At 43.2% G+C, this 12,284-nt stretch overlaps 1 protein-coding gene across 1 annotated transcript in view; it reads right to left on the bottom strand.

Annotated features, from left to right (window-relative positions):
- LOC126152088 (glypican-5-like) overlaps nt 1-12,284 on the bottom strand; it is a 1,110,366-nt gene that overhangs the window by 411,655 nt on the left and 686,427 nt on the right. The window lies entirely within an intron of this gene.

The raw sequence follows: 12,284 nt of genomic DNA, 5'->3' as shown, positions 1-12,284 counted from the left end.
ATTCTCCTGATCCGAACACACGCGACTCCTTTTTATGGATCTATATTAAAGACAAGGTGTACAAAAATAACTAGAAAACCATTGCTGAGCCGATAACAGACATTCAGGAGGTCATCGAGAGCATCGATGTTCCGACACTTCAGCGAGTGAAGCATAATTTCGCTATTCGTCTGCGCCACATCGTCGCCAATGACGGCAGGCATATAGAACATGTCATAACCTAAATCCGAATATCTGTAGTGACGTTTACATGTTGAATAAAGTGTGTGCACGCCGTAATTTGTAACTAATTTACGTCTTTTTTAGGTAGTTCAATAATTGTCAGCCTGTAGTTATTTGTTTTGGCAGTTCATTCTCACCGGGAATCGAAAATCTCGAAGATTTTTGCGTGTTATTGACATTGATAGGGGCAAAATATCGGTGCCGGGAATTTAAAGACTTCGAGGATATTTTAGTTTTACGTTTGAAGTCGGCTAACAAATGACAAAAGGAATATTTTTGTGTGTGATATAACATAAAATTAAGTTTTTCGGATTCTATCCTTCGTTTATACTGTGAAAGCTTGGTTCCTGCCAAATTTCGTGATTGTAGGTCAACGGGAAGTACGCTATAGGCTTTAATGAGTAAATATGCGAGCATCAAAATATCTGACATAAAATGCCGTATCTTCTGATTGCACTAACTTGGAAGCTTAACTTATTTTACGCCACCAAGAGACTTCAGACCTGGGTATGCAATTTGAACTTGATGCGTCCATCCGTTCCTGACAAAATAAGGTCTTAACAGACGGACAGATAGACAACAAAGTTATCTTATAAGGATTCCGTTTTTGCCGATTGGGGTATGGAAGCACAAAAAACAGCTGAGGATGACATAACTGTGGTGAAACATGTGTGGGCATTAAATAAAAGAAAAACTTTGTTCTCGCAAGAAAGCTGACTTTCTGTAACTCACTGTTTTCTGCAAGCACGTGAGCAGAACTTAAAACCTCATTTGATAATTAAGAAAGGAAATACCATATTAATGCAAGTAAACGAATTATGGTGCTCACGAAGCACAACAGATCGTAGTGGAAGCATACTGAATATTAAAAGAACTACTGAAATGACTAAAGAAGGTTAAAAAATCTGAGTAATTTGTCAACAAACAATCACTTTAATATAGGAACAAGAGAGAAATTCACCACGACATTTGGAGAACTTTGAGCTACGGTTGTGAAGCATGGACTCTCAGCAAACAAGAAAAGAGAAAAAAAAATTAGAACCACTAGAGACGTAGATATGAAGAACGGCCACAATAACATCCTGGGCTGAAAGAAAATTTAACAAACAAATACTAACAGAAATTAAAGTGGAAAATACATTAACATGATACAGAGAAGAAGAACTAAATTAACTGTACACCTAATTCGATATTACAGCTTCATAAGAAGGATTTTGGAAGGTAAAAGGAAATTGAGAGGCAAGCTCGGAACATTCATATTACAAAGCGTTATCAGTGTAATAAACTACAGAACGAACAACCAGGGGTGCAATTGGCGTGGGACAGAGAGGAATGGCTGCTTCAATAAAGCATTCCCTTTGATGCATGATGATGATGATGATGATGATGATGATGGACGACAACGACGACGACGACCAGGACCACGAAGATTCCCTAAACCGGCAAAGCCAAATGACGGAATGATTCCTTTGGAAAGGTCACTCCCAATTTACATCGTTTTATCGGATCCATGCCTCGCAAACCAACACACAGTTTAATTGGTTGGCATATTCGTCAGACAACTCTGGTAGAGTTGTTGTTGTTGTCGTTATGCTCTTCAGTCCGAAGACTGGTATTATGGGGCTCTCCAGGCTTGTCTATCTTCGGGGAGCCTCTTCATCTCTGCATAACTACTGCAACCTTCATTTATTTGAACCTGCATACTGTAGTGAAGTCTCTCAATAGTTTATATTCACCGTTTCACTTCTGTACAAGGCTGCAAACCAGACAAAAACCATAGGAAGAGACTCCCTAACACTTAAATTTGTAATCGATGTTACTAAATTTCTTTTCTTCACAAACACTACGCTTGCTATTACCAGCCTGTAATTTATGTCCTCTTTCCTTTCGCCATCGTCAGTTGCTTTGAAGCACAAGAAGCAAAGCTCATATTCTATTTTTAGTGTCTCAGTAATAGGATTTCTGCAGCATGGCCTGGTTTAATTCGACTAATTCACAATACTTGTTCAATTTTTGTTGATGTTCATCTCATACTCTCTTTTCAAGACAGTATCCATTTTGTTCAATTGCTCCAAAACCCTTTGCCGTCTCTGACATAATATCTCATCGGCAGACTTCAGGGTCATTATTGCCTCTCCTCAATTTCCTTTACTGCTAGTTCAATTTTCAGATTGAACTGCACCGGGGATAGGCTACAACCTGTGTCATTCTTTTAGTGGCCATCATCTTCAGACACCTGTGGCTGCGATCTAAGGCTTTATTTCTAATGCTATACATACTTTCGGAACCAATTTCACAAAGTTCATTTTCAACTGGCGCCGTGATGAAATAATGGTATCCCGAAGCTATTTATGCTTGGTAGCCGCATCTCGAAATAACAAGTACGTTCTGCAGTCTCAGAGAAAGCGTACGACCAGTATCGCCAGAGCGTGCAAGAAAACAACACCGACCAGCTTCAACATATTGTAGATAGTGTCATGAGGAGCATACTGCGGAAATGAACCCAAGACCGAAAACGTTGCTTTGCGATGCAATCAAAGCGGTCAACGCCTGAAGCATGGCGTTACGCAACTCCTATGGCATGGACGTCAATTCTTAGGCTGACTGATCGCGGATAGTGTAGTTCTCAGAGACGTTTATGCGTTCGACGCTAGCTAACAACCCACGTACTTGTCAGGACCAGTGCGAGAAGTTTGGTTGTGGTCCCTTGGCGTGTTACCTCACTTTCTTTCCGCCGCTGAAACGTCCTAGTGATAGGATTTGGCCCTTGGAAATACAGCGCTCTGTAGCGTCGTTGGATTAGGTTGCCGGGCGTGGATTTCTGTCCTCAATTGGTGCTCAAGACTTACTCGGAGGAGGTGGTCAGAATATTTTTATATATGTAAAGAGAAAGTGGTAGTAGTCAAGATGATGTTGAGGCAAAGGATGAATAAATAATATAACAAAAATAAAATCACGTTACGTTTATCTGTAGTTGCGAACTCTTCATACGACATATAGTATTGTTCTTTTGTTTATTCTTCAGGTTTTGCCGCAATATAATCTCGACAGCTTCCCCTTTTCGTCATATAAAAGGTCTGTCATAATTAAGAATGCGCTCTGAAAGTAATGCCTCCGGATTTATCATGTAAAAACTCTTAAAGCTTTTTAAATAAAGCAGCCATTATCATCATTTCAGGCCTTTACTCTTCATGTCTGCATGATTGATCCGCGCGGAGTGGCCGTGCGGTTTGAGGCGCCGTGTCACAGACTGCGCGGCCCCTATCACCGGAGGTTCGAGTCCTCTCTCGGGCATGGGTGTGTGTGTTGTTCTTAGCGTAAGTTATTTTAAGTAGTGTGTAAGTCTAGGGACCGATGACCTCAGCAGTTTGGTCCCTTAAGAATTCACACACATCTGAACATTTTTGTCTGCATGTTTGCAGCCGTCTGCCGCTAGAGAGCTCCGAATAAGAGCGTGTAAGATAGTGGTGTGTAACGTATGTTGGTGCGGCAAAAACAGAGTGCTGTAACCGAGTTTCGAGTTCGAAGAGTTCGTCCACATATGGAGCTCCCTCTCCTTCAGCATGACAATGCCACACCACACACGATTTCTGCGACATCTGAAACGATCGGACGCCTTGGATTGACTGTCATCGATCATCCTCCATACAGTGCCGACATAGCCTCATCCGTTTTTCATCTGTTTCCAGAATTTAAAGAATACCTTCGACGTCTTCGCTTTAATAGAGATGAAGCAGTGCAAGCAAAGGTGAGGTTGTGGCTACATCAACAAACTGTGGTGTGCGTACTGTAAGAGCTTCGGTACACATACCATCAGATTATTTGACTTGTCGCTCTAACGAAGTAGGCGAGTGTCAGCAATATGTCTCGTGGTCTTATCGTGGCGTGTTTATCTTCTGCTGTTAGGTCAGACGATAGAAATGCCACTTGCACGCTTAGAGTAGCAGACTGACGGTGACCAACTTTAAACAGAACTTGATTGATTTTCACACACATTTATTAAAATAATAACAAGCATAAACCATACGTAACTTGATTCTGGATGCTATTTACAATTGACAATCTGAAGTTCCTTTGGTCTTGGCACGTTAATCTTATTCTCACATGTCTCTGATGCTTGACAAAGTGTCTATACATTTATCTTCATGGCTATGTACAGGAATATGGTAATCTTATTAGGCGCAGACTGAAACTTGACTATAGATTGGTACAGACTAATGCAGACTCGTACAGACTGGTGCAGACAAATGCAGACTGACTGATCAGAGGTCTGTACACTTGTTATAATACCTCGCGCGTTCAGGTATCACTGCGCGAGGGTGATCCACGAGGAGAAAAGATTCTACGTTAGCAACAATCTCATTGGCTGCGTTACATATTAATCCGTGGATTGGTGGAAGCAGAATTTGGTCCGTGTCTAAGGCAGCGCCATCTCGTAGTGCGGAGACGGACGAGTGCTGCGCCTGAGCTGTTGTGCTTAGCAGGGCGCGCTCTAGTGGGAAAGCTGTGTACGCTCTGACTACGCGGAACAACACAAACATTCTACAGTGACGCCATCAACAAGCTGGCCTCTCGTTGGGAGAAATGTGCTCATCACAAGGGTGCCAAAGTTGAGAAACAAATATGTAGACATGAAGGATAAAGATGTAGAATGTTAATAACGTTTGTTTTATTTACAAAGTCTTAAGTGTTTCCATACATAAAATTCGGAGGTATTACTTTTCGCCGGCCGGAGTGGGCGAGCGGTTCTAGGTGCTAGTCTGGAACCGCGTGACGGCTACGGTCGAAGGTTCGAATCCTGCTGCGGGCATGGATGTGTGCCATGTCCTTAGGTTAGTTAGGTTTAAGTAGTTCTAAGTTCTAGGGGACTGATGACCTCAGAAGTTAAGACCCATAGTGCTCAGAGCCATTACTCTTTGCCACCGCCCTCGTAATAGCGAAAACTAACATGGATGAAAATATAATATCTCAAGAAAAAACTTCCAGTCAACATGGATCTATGGGAGATCAGTTTGTGAGGTATCTGCGAATGGGTAGTTGAGAACCTCCACTGACTCGGTATGAATTATTGACCTAGTGAGCAGAAATTTACTTGAAACGTAAATTCTTCCAATAAGTCTCCATCTATCTGGCCTCAAAGGTCACCCGTTGTCTACCTAAGCACGAAATATATTACTGTCTTAGCTCCTTACATGAGACAATTTTTTTTTGTTCTCTTGTGGTGTTACAGCCCGTCTGCCCACCGCTTCCGTCGGCAAATGACGCTCAATGAAGCGACGGCATGCCGTGTGGCCTTGGAAGCATGTGAATCGATCCTCCTTGCAGGTACGTATCAAACAGCCAATTTAAACACCATTAATCGAAGCCAATGGTGGTGATTTAGGTGACCAGAAAGAACAGTACAACAGTCATAGCAATGAAAGTGGCCCCGATTCGACTCCTCAATTTCCGTTTTTTCTAAATTGGAGAATTATAAGGCAACAGAAAACGGATGATAAGCACTGAAATCACGAGGAAAGAGTGCAGCAGAGTTAAATGTGAAGTTCACACGGTATCTTCAGTCAAGAATGTAATCAATGAAGCCCCTATAAGGTCGATACGAGTGAAAGAGAGGAAAGCTACCAATGTGGAACAACAGCGGTCTATGAGGCGCTCTGTGATGGTCGTGGATGCCACTTGTAACTGCGACAAGACACCGACAAAAGTGAGGCTGAGTCACCCTGATGAGATGGACGTGGAAGCCATATGTTGACTGCTACAGGGCACTGAGAAAAGTGGGGCCAGCCGTGATGGACATGGACGCTACATATTGACAGTTACAGGAGAGCGAGAAAAGTGACGTTGAGTGACCCTGAAGTAATGGATGTGGATAATAAATGTTGACTCCCAAACTCCCATGGGACGCTGAGAAAAGTGAAGCAGACTGACCCTGCAGTGATGGATGTGGATGTTACATGTTGACTTCCAAACTCCCACGGGACAACGACAAAAGTGAAGCAGAGTGACCCTGCAGTGATGGATGTGGATGTTACATGTTGACTCCCAAACTCCCATGGGACACCAACAAAAGTGAAGCAGTGTGACACTGCTGTGAGGGATGTACATGTTACATGTTGACTCCCAAACTCCCACGGGACACCGACTAAAGTGAAGCAGAGTGAGACTGCTGTGAGGGATGTAGATGTTAAGTTTTGACTACTACAGGACAGAGACAAAAGTGAGGCTGAGTACCCTGCTGTGATGGGTGTGGACACTACATGTTGACTGCTACAGCACGCAGCCGAAAGTGAGGCTGAGTTATCCTGCTGTGATGTACGTGGAGGCTACATGTTGACTGCCACAGGATGCCGAGGAAAGTGAGGCAAAGTGACACTGCTGGATTCCGCTCCCCTTCTTCGAGCTTATCAGTGGGAGTGCTCTATGGTTCGCTTTTGAGGTGGCTCGACACAGAATAAATTCAGAAAAAAAAGTCTTAAAATGTGTGTGAAATATTATGGGACTTGACTGCTAAGGTCATCAGTCCCTAAGCTTACACACTACTTAACCTAAATTATCCTAAGGACAAACACACACACCCATGCCCGAGGGAGCACTCGAACCTCCGACGGGACCAGCCGCAAATAAATTCAGAGGACTGAGGTATGAGATCTTGGGAGACAACATACAAGCTCTGCTTGAGCTATCAAAAAATGTTTCAAATGATTCTGAGCACTATGGGATTTAACATCTGAGGTCATCAGTCCCCTAGACTTAGAACTACTTAAACTTAACTAACCTAAGGACAGCACACACACCCATGCCCGAGGCAGGATTCGAACCTGCGACCGCTTGAGCTATCCCTCTAGCGCTATAGATAGTGTCGTTGTATCTGGGCTGCTTCTGTATTGGCAGCTCTGTGTAGCGCTTTGCATTGGATCTTTGACTGCACTTTCTTTGTAAGAGGCTCTGTGGCTGGTTGGACTCGTTGTTGGAAGTTAGTCGCCAGCAGTGATGGAAGTAGTGTTGGACAATTTTTAGGTGAACAGCCAGCAGTGACGGATGTTAAATGTGAGAAGTTAGCATTGATGGAGGGTAGAGGTCTGAAGTGTTAGCGTAGTATCTGACTTGGAGACTGAAAATTATCCATGATTATATATCTTTGTACTGGATGTCAATGACGATTTAGATTCGTGTTTGAACTGGATGTCACATTATTAAGGTAAAAAATACATTATTTTGTTTGCAACAAAATCTTCCCTCTGCTAACCACATGCCTATTAGTAGTTAGAGCCTTAGGAAGTCAGAATCTTTTATTTAGTTGGCAGTACTGACGCTCGCTGCGTTGCAGTAAATCGTGTAATGAAGATTTTTGTGAGGTAAGTGCTTAATGATATGTATAGGTTATTGTTAACATTTCTTTTTAGTCAGGGCCATTCTTTTGAGTTAATTTGGTAGCACTCACATCGCCTTACCGTTGTATATTGAGAGTAATTAATGACTACGAAAAGTTTGAGTTCTGTTTGCCAGGGCAAATTCAGTGGGTCAGAGTTGTAAGGATAAAGACTAGCAAAGTGACATCTGCATTCAATTTCACTCAGCAGTTTAAGCGAATATTTTATTAAGAAGTTTCAGAGTATTATATGTCATCTTACATCAGCAGCAAAATGTGCAGGTGCCGCACTGTGTATCTACAACATTCCGCAACCACGGACCGCAGATTATATTTGAGCTCTTTTAGATGGGGAATTTATCAAAATCTATTTAAAATACACCTATATTTGTTCTAACTAGGACAGTGTTTCACAATGAAGTGTGAGGCGGCCTAACCACTGATTCCCAGTTACCTCGAAAACGACTCTTTTGTGGACTTATCTGGAATGTTCTTACTTCTATTACTGTATAAGACAACAGTTTCGTCATCTGTTATTTTACTAGATATTTGTTTCTTTTCTGTATTGTATTGAATTCGCTATTTACTGAAAACGCTTAAATATGAGGTGCCGTCAAATGAAAATCGAACACGCTTTAAGACATTTATCCCACTGAAAGACGAGACAATCATTACCCGTTTCGCATAACCCTGTTTGCCGCTGACGGATCCACAACCGCACCCGTTCTTGCTCTTCCTCATACGATTGAAACCGACGCCCAGGCAAGTCGCCAAAGATGTGAAAATCACAGAGTGTATGGAGGACGTAGCGTTCTTTTCCAAGTGAAAATCACACGGTGAAATATACAGGCTGTGTGGAGGATGTTGCGTTGTTTACCAACCAAATCGATCGAGGAACTCTATGAGCAGAGGGCCCTATAGTCGAATAAGAAGGTCCTCATGACCTTACTGAAACTTGTGTGGACAGCTGTGGATTTGTTTGGCGAGGAAGATGTGGGATGTTTCCACTGCTGGCTTTGCCTTTTGCCCTCGGGCTATCGGAATGCCGTCGGAGAGAATCATCCTGTTGCACAACAACGCCCGCCCCACACTGCCAATAGGAGGAAGGTTACGCTTCAACGATCTGGATGGGAAACACTGGAACATCCTCAGTAGAGTTCGAATCTTTCACCGTGTGTTTTTCACATCTTTGGACACCTGAAGAAAAACAGGCGCGGACCTCGCTTTCAGTCGGACGAGGAAGTGAAAGAATGGATGCAGTGTGGAGCCGTCAAGTGGCCAACAGCGTTTTCTACCAAACAGGAACTGATCGTCTCGTCTCCCAATGAGATAAATGTCTTAACGCGTTTGATGATTACTTTTAAATGGAACCATTCCGCGGTCCACTAGTGCAGGGTGTTCGGTTTTCAGTTTACTGCCCCTTATATATTACAAAATTTGAAGCGAATGTTTAATTACTGTTCTTTACAAGGTTCTGGAACTACACTACTGGCCATTAAAATTGCTAACCACGAAGATGACGTGCTATAGACGCGAAATTTAACCGACAGGAAGAAGATGCTGTGATATGCAAATGATTAACTTTTCAGAGCATTCACACAAGGTTGGCGCCGGCGGCAACACCTACAACGTACTGACATGAGGAAAGTTTTCAACCGATTTGTCATACACAAACAGCAGTTGACCGGCATTACCTGGTGAAACGTTGTTGTGACACCTCGTGTAAAGAGGAGAAATGCGTACCATCAGGTTTCCGACTTTGATAAAGGTTGGATTGTAGCCTATCGCGATTGCGGTTTATCGTACGCGAAATTGCTGCTCGCGTTGGTCGAGACCCAATCACTGTTAGCAGAATATGGAATCGGTGGGTGAAGGAGGGTAATACGGAACGCCTTGCTGGACCCCAACGGCCTCGTATCACTAGCAGTCGAGACGACAAGCATCTTATCCGCATGACTGTAACGGATCGTGCAGCCACGTCTTGATCCCTGAGTCAACAGATGGGGACATTTGCAAGACAAAAACCATATGCACGAACAGTTCGACGACGTTTGCAATCGCATGGACTATCAGCTCGGAGACCATGGCTGCGGTTACCCTTGACGCTGCATCACAGACAGGAGGGCCTGCGATGTTGTACTCAACGACGAACCTGGGTGCACGAATGGCAAAACGTCATTTTTTCGGATGAATCCAGGTTCTTCAAAATAGTTAAATTGGCTCTGAGCACTATGGGACTTAACATCTATGGTCATCAGTCCCCTAGAACTTAGAACTACTTAAACCTAACTAACCTAAGGACATCACACAACACCCAGTCATCACGAGGCAGAGAAAATCCCTGACCGCGCCGGCAATCGAACCCGGGAACTCGGGCGTGGGAAGCGAGAACGCTACCGCACGACCACGAGCTGCGGACAATCCAGGTTCTGTTTACAGCATCATGATGGTCGCATCCGTGTTTGGCGACATCGCGATGAACGCACATTGGGAGCGTGTATTCGTCATCGCCATACTGGCGTATCACCCGGCATGATGGTATGGGGCGCCATTGGTTACACATCTCGGTCACCTCTTGTTCGCATTGACGGCACTTTGAACAGTGGACGTTACATTTCAGATGTGTTACGACCCGTGGCTCTACCCTTCATTTGATCCCTGCGAAACACTATATTTCAGCAGGATAATGCACGACCGCATGTTGCAGGTCAAATGGCTCTGAGCACTATGGGACTTAACTACTGAGGTCATCAGTCCCCTAGAACTTAGAACTACTTAAACCTAACTAACCTAAGGACATCACACACATCCATGCCCGAGGCAGGATTCGAACCTGCAACCATAGTGGTCACGCGGTTCCAAACTGAAGCGCTTAGAACCGCACGGCCACACCGGCAGGCGTTGCAGGTCATATACGGGCCTTTCTGGATACAGAAAATGTTCGACTGCTGCCCTGGCCAGCACATTCTCAAGATCTCTCACCAATTGAAAACGTCAGGTCAATGGTGGCAACTGGCTCGTCACTATACGCCAGTCACTACTCTTTATGAACTGTGGTATCGTGTTGAAGGTGCATGGGCAACTGTACCTCTACACGCCATCCAAGCTCTGACAATGCCCAGGCGTATCAAGGCCGTTATTACGGCTAGACGTTGTTGTTCTGAGTACTGATTTCTCAGGATCTATGCACCCAAATTGCTTGAAAATGTAATCACATGTCAGTTCTAGTATAATATATTTTTCCAATGAATACCCGTTTATCATCTGCATTAGATTTCAGCAGTGTGGTGACGAGTTTGGAAGCAATAATAAATAAATAAAAAACAACCTGTAAACTACATTGTTAGAGTATGGGAAGTGGCAGTTTTGTGATACTGGCCCCAGATAACACTTTTCCTCAGTACACGTATAAAGGAGACTCTCTGGATGCCAAAGTTCATGAGAGAGAGAGAGAGAGAGAGAGAGAGAGAGAGAGAGAGAGAGAGAGCTGCGTGTCGAGCGCTGGTTGAAGCAGATGTGTGTACTTGTGTGGTGCCCTGATTTCGGAATGCAGTTGTTGTAAAATGAAATTTATTAAAGAAGGTAACATCCAGCCGTGTCCGCTGCCTTTGAAGTAAGTGGAATGTCTTGTTTAGGGAGCATTTTCAGGTTTGCTTTGTAGGTTTCCGTAACTCGCATTATTTGACTACTGCGGCACTGTTGTTACATTATCTTCTGCTTACATGGACTCAAGAAGAAATACATCAGTCTTTATCCGTTTTCATATTTAAATACTGAATGTAAATTTTGATCAAAGATTTAATTCTACGGTAGTTTGTAGTTTTTTTCAAAAGAATTAATCTGAAGAATTTTTCTGTTTCGTCTTCACACTGTAGTAAGAATGATTAATAATGTGGCCTTATTCACGCTTTCTTTATTTTCGCTGATCAGTATACAACTGAACAGTTTTCAAATTATTCGATATTCAGCCTCCACATCCCACTGGCAATAAAAGTTTTAAAACAGAGTGAATCTGAGTCGCATTGCAATTCACGAGATTCGATTCTTAAATGAGAATTAAGCTGGCGTGTAATACTATTGCACTGCACATGGAAAGCGCTATTTAAATAACTTTTTTTAGCTTGCAGTAATGGAATGCAGTTATAAGGCACAGCTTAATTATTCGCTGTCGCACAGGTAAGCCAAACTGATTATTAGGACCAGAGATGAAAATTGTTGATGCATTTAGGGTATAGTGATTGCCTATCCTGATTACATTCACATTCTTATGTTATTTAATTTAGTGCCTGTGTAAGTGTTTCGCATTAGAAATCTAACTAATGAGATTATTAATATGTGGCAAGTCAGATGAGTATTGTTCACAAAGTTTGCACACAACTGACGTAATAATGCCCGTGGGTGCCTTAAACCCAAAAGCTTCATATGTAGTAGGCATAATGGTTCCATACAAGCCACTAGTGAGCATAATGTCGCATTACATACATAGTCATCCCACGCCCGGGTTCCCGGGTTCGATTCCCGGCGGGGTCAGGGATTTTCTCTGCCTCGTGATGGCTGGGTGTTGTGTGCTGTCCTTAGGTTAGTTAGGTTTAAGTAGTTCTAAGTTCTAGGGGACTTATGACCACAGCAGTTGAGTCCCATAGTTCTCAGAGCCACATACATAGTCAGATTAAAGTTTTCAATGAAATGTAAA

Source organism: Schistocerca cancellata, chromosome 2 (assembly GCF_023864275.1).
Source record: "Schistocerca cancellata isolate TAMUIC-IGC-003103 chromosome 2, iqSchCanc2.1, whole genome shotgun sequence".
In the NCBI taxonomy this organism is placed as follows: domain Eukaryota; kingdom Metazoa; phylum Arthropoda; class Insecta; order Orthoptera; family Acrididae; genus Schistocerca; species Schistocerca cancellata.
The sequence above is the reverse complement of the archived record's forward strand: the minus strand, read 5'-3'. Positions and strand labels throughout refer to the sequence as shown.